The 10,326-nt window shown below is 39.6% G+C and overlaps 1 long non-coding RNA gene across 1 annotated transcript; it reads left to right on the forward strand.

Moving 5' to 3' along the window:
• The first annotated feature begins 401 nt into the window (after positions 1–401).
• Positions 402–6,047, forward strand: LOC311149096. Its single transcript, XR_014615006.1, has 4 exons — positions 402–513; positions 600–783; positions 1,006–1,089; positions 5,143–6,047. It is a non-coding gene; the product is annotated as an uncharacterized lncRNA (long non-coding RNA).
• The last annotated feature ends 4,279 nt before the right edge of the window (positions 6,048–10,326 follow it).

Genomic DNA, 10,326 nt, shown 5'->3' on the forward strand with positions numbered 1-10,326 from the left:
GAAGCGCTAAGCAAAGAAGTACAGTTACTCACTTCATTATAAAGACACATTTCTAGGCTTTACTTTGCACTAGTATTTACTAAACTGTATGAAATAGTGCTCAACTAAGTATTTATATTGTAAGTCAATACAATAAATTAAAATGCATTTGAAATGTTTTGGTTCACAATTCAGGTTGGCTGACTACCTCCCTAGTGCTTCTCTCTATGCAGGAATGAGCCAGGCAAGCGCAAAGAACCGTGTTAAGCAAATCAAATTGACTGTGGATGTTGTATCTGAGAGAACCCTGAATGTCATTCTGAAAATACCAAAGGCTAGTTGACTTAGCCCTACTTTTTTTTTAACTGAAGTTCACTCTTTTCTCTTCGGTCTCTGATTTAAATATACAATTGTTGCAGAGGACAGTGCGCAAACAGGCCATGGCTCTCCCTATTGCTCTACCCATTGGAGCTACTGCTAAAGAGCTGAATGTCGCTGACCAGATCTACTACATGTTTTCCAAAGCCAGCACAGGTGAGAAGAGAGAAATATAATAGTTACAATATGGGGGCAAACTGTGTAATAAATGGGGTTATGATCCATAATTTTCTTGACTCCAGCTGAATGCAGCATGGTCAGAGACAAATTGACCACATTCAACAACAGGAGGTACAAAAACGAGATGCCTCTCTCTTGCTAGCAAGTTTTGGCTCAGGATTGCACCCCAGAGCTCAAATTCATGGTTCTGCTGTAGAAGGATAACCTTTATGAACAAAACCACATCAATGTGAAAATCTCTGACATGTGAGTTCAGCAAATATACAGTATGCTTTTTGTTTACAATTGTCCAAAATACTGTGGAGCATTCCGAAATGCTAAGCCATGGGAATGCATTTTGAAACGCAGACTCGTCTTTGGCAGACAGTTGCGATGCATTGTAACTTAAACAGTGTTGGAATTCTTTCAATTCATTTCACAAAAACTCACAATGATTGTCCTCTTCTTGCTTGTGGATGGCACATCCAGATCAGACAGAAATTTCAGGGCCTGTCTCTCTATGCCCCTAGCCATGGTCTCCAGGAGGTTTACTTTGATAAGAACACATGGAAGGTGAGTATAAGTTTAAACTCATGTGTTCTTCCACTGGACATATTTACACAAACATATACTACTGGTCAAAAGTTTAGAACACCTACTCATTCAAGGGTTTTTTATTTTTACTATTTTCTACATTGTAGAATAATAGTGAAGACATAAAAAGTATGAAATAACACATATGGAATCATGTAGTAACCAAGAGAGTGTTAAACAAATCAAAATATATTTTACATTTGAGATTCTTCAAATAGCCACCCTTTGCCTTGATGGTAGCTTTGCATTCTCTTAACCAGCAACAAGCACACATGCACAAAAACACACACACACACACACACATATATATATATATATATATATATATATATATATGTATATATATATATATATATATACATTTACATCATTTAGCATATATATATAGATGCATAAACATAATAATAATATACCTTGTCATCAACATTCGAAAACAAAATCTCGAGCCAGTAGTCAAACCATAAACCATAATTTTCCCCAGAGCAGTTACAAAACAGATTAATCGAAATGTATAAATCAAATGTTATTTGTCACATGCGCCGAATACAGGTGCAGACTTTACCATGAAATGCTTACTTTTCCCAACAACGCGGAGTTAAAAAGTATGAAGATTTGCACACAAGAACATAAATAGTAACACAATAAATAACAATAACGAGGCTATATACAAGGAGTACCGGCACCGAGTCAATGTGCAGGGGTATGAGGAGTTGAGGTAATATAGTGCCTTCAGAAAGTATTCATACCTCCTTGACTTATTCCACATTTTGTTGTGTTACAGCCTGTATTCAAAATTGACTAAATATATGTTTTATTCTCACCCATCTACACATAACACCCCATAACTACAAAGTGAAAATATGCCATTAAACTCTGTAACTGTTTTAAAGTCGGCCTCATGGTGAAATCCCTGAGTGGTTTCCTTTCTCTGCGCCAACTGAGTAAGGAAGGACGGCAGTATCTTTGTAGTGACTGGGTGTATTGATACACCATCCAAAGTATAATTAATAACTTCACCGTGCTCAACGGGATATTCAATGTCTGCTTTAAAAAAAAATATCTATCTACCAATAGGTGCCCTTCTTTGCGAGGCATTGGAAAACCTCCCTGGTTTTTGTGGTTGAAATTCAGTTTGCGCGGCCACGCAGTCATGTGTGAACAGGGAGTACAGGAGGGGCCTAAGCATGCACCCCTGAGGGGCCCCCATGTTGAGGGTCAGCATGGCGGATTTGTTGTTGCCTACCATCAACACCTGGGGGTGGCCCATGAGGAATCCAGTTGCAGAGAGAGGTGTTTTTATTCCCAGGGTCCTGAGATTAGTGATGAGCTTGGAGGGCACCATGGAGTTGAATACTGAGATATAGTCAATAAACAGCATTCTCACATAGATGTTCCTCTTATCCAGATGGGAGAGTATGGTGTGAAGTGCAATAGAGATAGCGTTGTCTGTGGATCTGTTGGGGCGGTATATGAATTGGAGTGTTTCCAGGGTGTCTGGAATGATGGTGTTGATGTGAGCCATGACCAGCCTTTCAAAGCATTTAATGGCTACAGATGTGAGTGCTATGGGGCGATAGCCATTTAAATAGATTACCATGGCATTCTTGGGCACAGGGACTATGGTGGTCTGCTTGAAACATGTAGGTATTACAGACTGGGTCAGGGAGGGGTTGAAAATGTCAGTGAAGACACTTGCCAGCTGGTCAGTGCATGCTCTGAGTATGCGTCCTGGTAATCTGTCTGGCCTTGTGAATGTTAACCTGTTTAAAGGTCTTACTCACGTCGGCAAGGGGAATGGGATCACACAGTCATCCGGAACAGCTGGTGCGCTCATGCATGGTTTTGTGTTGCTTGCCTTGAAGCGAGCATAGAAGGTATTTAGCTCATCTGATACGCTTGCTTCACTGGTCAGCTCGTGGCTTGGTTTTCCTTTGTAATCCGTGATAGTTTGCAAGCCCTGCCACATCCGACGAGTGTCAGAGAAGACGTAGTAGGATTCGATCTTAGTCCTATATTGACACTTTGCCTGTTTAGGGGGTCATCTGAGGTCGTAGTGAGATTTCTTCTAAGCGTCGGTATTAGTGTCCCGCTCCTTGAAAGCTGTAGCCTTTAGCTCAGTGCAGATATTGCCTGTAATCCATGGCTTCTGGTTGAGATATGTACGTACGGTCACTGTGGGGACGATGTCGTCGATGCTCTTCTTAATGAAGCCAGTGACTGATGTGGTAAACTCCTCAATGTTATTGGATGAATCCAGGAACATATTCCAGTCTGTGCTAGCGAAACATTCCTGTAGTTTAGCATCTTCTTCATCAGACCACTTCCATATTGAGCGCATCACTGGTACTTCCTGTTTGAGTTTTTGCTTGTAAGCAGGAATCAGGAGGATAGAGTTATGATTAGATTTGCTAAACGGTGGGCGGGGGAGAGCTTCGTATGCGTTTCTGTGTGTGGAGTAAAAGTGGTCTAGAGTTTTGTCGCCTCTGGTTACACAAATGGCATGCTGGTAAAAATGGGGTAAAACGGATATCAGTTTCTTGCTTGCTTAAAGCCCTATGCGAAAGTATTCACCCCCCTTGGCATTTTTCCTATTTTGTTGCCTTACAACCTGGAATTAAAATTGATTTTTGGGGGGTTTGTATAATTTTATTTACACAATATGCCTTCCACTTTGAAGATGCAAAATAGTTTGTATTGTGAAACAAACAAGAAATAAGACAAAAAAACTGTTCAGCCCCCCCAAAGTCAATACTTTGTAGAGCCAACATTTGCAGCAATTACAGCTGCATGTCTCGTGGGGTATATACAGTGGGGGGGGGAAATATTTAGTCAGCCACCAATTGTGCAAGTTCTCCCACTTAAAAAGATGAGAGAGGCCTGTAATTTTCATCATAGGTACACGTCAACTATGACAGACAAAATGAGGAAAAAAATTCCAGAAAATCACATTATAGGATTTTTAATGAATTTATTTGCAAATTATGGTGGAAAATAAGTATTTGGTCAATAACAAAAGTTTCTCAATACTTTGTTATATACCCTTTGTTGGCAATGACACAGGTCAAACGTTTTCTGTAAGTCTTCACAAGGTTTTCACACACTGTTGCTGGTATTTTGGCCCATTCCTCCATGCAGATCTCCTCAAGAGCAGTGATGTTTTGGGGCTGTTGCTGGGCAACACGGACTTTCAACTCCCTCCAAAGATTTTTTATGGGGTTGAGATCTGGAGACTGGCTAGGCCACTCCAGGACCTTGAAATGCTTCTTACGAAGCCACTCCTTCGTTGCCCGGGTGGTGTGTTTGGGATCATTGTCATGCTGAAAGACCCAGCCACGTTTCATCTTCAATGCCCTTGCTGATGGAAGGAGGTTTTCACTCAAAATCTCACGATACATGGCCCCATTCATTCTTTACTTTACACGGATCAGTCGTCCTTGTCCCTTTGCAGAAAAACTGTTTGACTGTTTGAGGTTGTGGACAGGTGTCTTTTATACTGATAACAAGTTCAAACAGGTGCCATTAATACATGTAACGAGGGGAGGACAGAGGAGCCTCTTAAAGAAGAAGTTACAGGTCTGTGAGAGCCAGAAATCTTGCTTGTTTGTAGGTGACCAAATACTTATTTTCCACCATAATTTGCAAATAAATTCATTAAAAATCCTACAATGTGATTTTCCTGAAAAAAAAATCTAAATTTGTCTGTCATAGTTGATGTGTACCTATGATGGACATTACAGGCCTATCTCATCTTTTTAAGTGGGAGAACTTGCACAATTGGTGGCTGACTAAATACTTTTTTTCCCCACTGTATATATATATATTGAAGCTTTCCCCACAACAAATGAGAAGCAAAGATAGTGGCCAAATGCCTGTTGCAGGAAACTGGACTTAGCCCACACAAGGTTCTCATGGCTATGGCCTATGAGAACCCCAGCATCCCCTCCATGTGCAATCCTGAATCTGCATTTGCTAGATACTATGATAAAGTGTTGTGTAGCCTTAACTGACTGCATCTAAGCTGTTCACTCACAGGTCTCTGCAGCACACCTGACGAGAAACCGCATTATGAGCTCCAGCCAGGGGACTGGGTAATGGTGAGAGGACACGATCGAGGGAAAGAACCACTGAAACCCAGGTGGAAAGGGCCGTTCCAGATGGTACTGGTCACCCAGACTGCAGTTAAGTACCCCGGACGAGACATGTGGATCCACGCCTCCCACTGCATGTTTGCCGAATGTAGGGCTAGAATAAAGGATTATAGAATTAAAAACCTGCTTAGGTTCTCTACTGGAGTAGGCCTATACGATCCTAAAATATATTGGTGTCATTATCTTTTTACATAATTTTTTTAAATCTCAATATTAAAAATGTAAAGGATACACACCGGAAAATGGACTGGGTATGGTCAACAGGGTTGTTGTCTCTATTCGTTTGTGGCGGGCTGGTTAACACTGGGTTAAACAAATTAAGTTAATGGTAGAGCCACCAATAACTGGCTTATGGAAGCACTTCTCTAAGCAATAAGTATATTATATATTTCTATATGAGCTATTTACACAACCTTTTATATTCTTGAACCTAATGATATAGGCCTAGGTGTAAAACAGCCGAGGGATAGAGCAACGACCCTGGGATAAAAACAAAATGTGTATGGGTGGAGAGAGGGTTGGTTTTACAGGTTTACTCATGCTGGATTGTCAATACTGCATATCTTCTTTGCTATTGTGCCATGGCCGTGTCAGGGTTGATTGTAAGTTAAACGTATGTATTCCTTTATGAGTAGTGTGATGCCTAAGACACATTTTTACTGGCAGTCATTAGCGGCCTTTAGAATCTATGTTCCTTTCTCCTTCTTCCTTTTTGTCGGAATAAAACAGGATATAATGAGGACTACATGAAATATGTCTTGCATGTAATGGACATAAAGAACTGGTCTTGCAATATTTATAGAGCTTTTTGTCTTTATTTTTGTCCAAATTTTTTTTCAAACAGTTGGATCCAATGAACTGAGCAGGCTGGGCTGACATGATTATAGCCTTGGCTACGACTTTCTAAATATGAGCATGAATCTATAATATTGTGCTGTTATTATTTCTATTAGTATTATCTATTATTGTTATTATTATTATTTTTATCATTTTATTTGGTTAGTTCTCTTAAAGAACACTCTCATGGATATGTAGTAGATCTATGGGGCTTTGAATGTGTGAGTGAAGGGTGGCAGTAGTTATGTTATCATGGGACTGCCCATATTTCCCTCTGGCTTACGCCAATTGGCGGCCAAGGGTTTGCCTTAGGAAGCAAAGGTGCATCATGAGTCAGGGAGATGGTCTGATGGTCTTAGTGACAATAGACCAAGATAAGGGGGGAGGTTTTAGTGGGTGGAATATTAGGACAATTGGAGGTTTACACAGTTGCAGCTACAGTATGCTTAACAGTGCAAATATGATGGTACAGCTATATGGACACTTAATCATCATGGTGCTTTTTAATTGCAAGTTTACAAACATTGGTTGTGGTAAGTATAATTGAAACTTGGGTATCATTATGGTAAGTGGGGAAATAAGTATAGCCAGTTGCAATTGTAATGGCTTACCAGATCATAAAAAAAGAAGATACATTTTTACATGGCTAAAAGAGAAACAATATAATATCTATTGAATACAGGAAACTCTCTCTAAAATATACAGTGCATTCGGAAAGTATTCAGACCCTTCCCTTTTTCCACATTTTCTTATGTAACAGCCTTATTCTAAAATGTATTAAATACACATTTTTCCTCATCAATCTACACAGAATACCCCCTAATGACAAAGCAAAAACAGGTTTTTAGATTTTTATTTGCAAATGTATTACTAATCAAAAACATAAATATCTTATTTACATAAGTACTCAGACCCTTTGCTATGAGACTCGAAATTTAGCTCAGGTGCATCCTGTTTCCATTGATTATCCTTGAGATGTTTCTACAACTTCATTGGAGTCCACCTGTGGTAAATTCAATTGATTGGACATGATTTGGAAAGGCACACACCTACCTATATAAGGTCTCACAGTTGATGGTGCATGTCAGAGTAAAAACCAAGCCATGAGGTCGAAATAATTGTCTGTAGTGCTCCGAGACAGGATTGTGTCGAGGCACAGATCTGAGAAGGGTACCAAAACATTTCTGCAGCATTGAAGGTCCCCAAGAACACATTGGCCTCCATCATTCTTAAATGGAAGAAGTTTGGAGAAGGGCCTTGGTCAGGTAGGTGACCAAAAACCCGATGGTCACTTGGACAGAGCTCCAGAGTTCCTCTGTGGAGATGGGAGAACCTTCCAGAAGGACAACCATCTTTGCAGCACTCCACCGATCAGGCCTTTATGGTAGGGTGGCCAGACGGAAGCGACTCCTCAGTAAAAGGCATATGACAGCCCGCTTGGAGTTTGCCAAAAGGCACCTAAATGACTCTGACCATGAGAAACAAGATTCTCTGGTCTGATGAAACCAAGATTGAACTCTTTGGCCTGAATGCCAAGCATCACATCTGGAGGAAACGTGGCACCATCCCTACGGTGAAGCATGGTGGTGGCAGGATCATGCTGTGGGGATGTTTTTCAGAGGCAGAGACTGGGAGACGAGTCAGGATTGAGGGAAAGATGAATGGCGCAAAGAGAAAGAGAAAGAGAAAGAAAGAGATCCTGTTCTCCCGAGTGGCGCAGTGGTCTGCATGGAGGAATGGGCCAAAATACCAGCAACAGTGTGTGAAAACCTTGTGAAGACTTACAGAAAATGTTTGACCTGTGTCATTGCCAACAAAGGGTATATAACAAAGTATTGAGAAACTTTTGTTATTGACCAAATACTTATTTTCCACCATAATTTGCAAATAAATTCATAAAAAATCCTACAATGTGATTTTCTGGAGAAAAAAATCTCATTTTGTCTGTCATAGTTGACGTGTACCTATGATGAAAATTACATTACTGTAAATGTAGGGGGCTTAATCAAGCTAGCCGTCTTGATTACTTCCTGATCTCATTTTTGCTGACATCAAAAGTTTAAAAAGTATTAATAGGAGACCGAATGCGATCGGACTACCATCTAATTGGCCTTTTTTTTCTGCACAACATAGGTACAGCAGATTACCTTATTGTATGGGACACTTTTAAATGTACTTTTAGAGGCTATTCAATACAATAATAATCATTGAAACAAAAGCAGTTTAGGTCAAAAGAGATTAGACTAATGAATTAAATAGAGGAAATAACAGTGCAAACTGTGCTATAGAGGCACAAAATAGGTTAGAGGAAAAACAGAAAGAATTGAAGGAACTTATTCAAGAATGATCAAGTGTAATTTATAACAACAATAAAGCTAATTGGATGGAAAATGGTGAAAAGGGCAATACATTTTTCTTGAATCTTCAACATAGAAATGCTACCAAAAAGAAATTACAGAAACTCGTTACAAATTATGGAGTCATCCATGATTCACCAAATTATATTTTGAGTGGAAGCAAACTATTTTAAGCATTTGTTTTCTTTTCAGTCTCCTCCATCTCCACTTAATGATTTTAACTGTAAGGATTTATTTCCTAATAATAATAATAATGTAAAATTAACAAATGTACAGAAATACCTGTGTGAAGGCCAACCTACAAAAGAGGCACTTTTTGAGGCAATTCAATCTTTTCAGTTTGGAAAAACACCAGGGCTTGATGGTATACCAGTAGAGGTACAGTGGGGACATTTTTTTATTTAGTCAACCACCAATTGTGCAAGTTCTCCCACTTAAAAAGATGAGAGAGGCCTGTAATTTTCATCATAGGTACACGTCAACCCCCCCCCACACACACACAGTTTTATCATTGGAATGTGATTAAAAACGAGGCTACAGTGTGCTTTAGGACCATGCGGACGCCTCCGAGCAGTCGGTAGGCTGTTTGGAGTGTTTATCCGACTGGATAAAATAAATAATAATAATAACAATTATGTCCCCACCACACTTCTAAAACCAAGGTTGCACCTGTCGTGACGTGACTTTAATGTATGACTGTTATTTATCGAATCACCTATCTATGTTAAATTGTCACTCGATTAAATTAATCGTGTAACAATGAACTCATTAGGAATTTGGGGCACCACGGAATAAAGTTGTTTAACGAGTTACCATCTCCCGAATTAAACTCTTAGAAGATATATATGGTATATATCGATAACAGTCACTTATTAAATAATTACCTCTCATCAGTCTCATTCTGAACATCGCATAATCCTTGAACCTTCAAGAACCCTAACCTTATGGATGAATCAGCAATACACAAATTGGCTTAATTATTTATTTACTAACTAACTAAATAATAACACAATATAAACACACACACACAGGTTATTGATTACTAACTTAATACAATGAAAACAGGTCCCTAGTGGACTGGACTAACAATAGCATGAATGCTTGGGTAGTGGAGGAATCAGAATGGAAGGGAGAGAGAGATTCAAACTATCGTGGTTACTTTGGAGACTATGCTCACAGTAATCATAATACTTATGCAACCTAATAACGCTCATTCGGATTAGAAATGCAACATGTATTTACGTGTTGCTGTCCTCGATAGTTGAGTTGATGATGTAGGACTCTGGTTTGCCCACCAGACATCTCAATGTCCTTGGTAGAGTTTCTGGTCGTAGTGGTGGTTAAATTGGATACTTCAGATATACCAGCGGTTGTCGGAGCGGGATTGTCCTTTCCAACTCGTGTGTTTAGTGAAAGTTCTCTAGACGACTATACATGCCAGCTGCAGACTGAAATGATAAGGTCAAGTGCATTGTCTTCTTCTTCACTTCGTGTAGAGGTTGAGAGTTTCAGAGTTTCTCTATTTCAAACGTGTGGACTAACATCTCACGTTTTCTGGTCTTTCTGGTCTTGTAGAAATTCAACCATTTTAGAACGTTTAGCTCACGCTTCACTTCTGCTGGTCTGTAGAGTTTCAACCATTTTAAGCCGTGGGGCTTGCTGGTCTGGGTAGAAATTCAACCATTTGCAACATTTGGCTCACGCTTCACGTCTGCTGGTCTTCCTTTGGTAATGGATTTGTAGTTTTAAACCATTGTGTAATGTTTAGTTCACACTTCACGCTTCTTGGTCTGTAGAGTTTTAACCATTTGCATCGTTTAGCTCACGCTTCACATCTGCTGGTCTAAAGGTTGATTTGTTTTTCAAGGCTTTTT

This window comes from Coregonus lavaretus, assembly GCF_964263955.1.
Source record: "Coregonus lavaretus genome assembly, chromosome: 21".
In the NCBI taxonomy this organism is placed as follows: Eukaryota; Metazoa; Chordata; class Actinopteri; order Salmoniformes; family Salmonidae; genus Coregonus; species Coregonus lavaretus.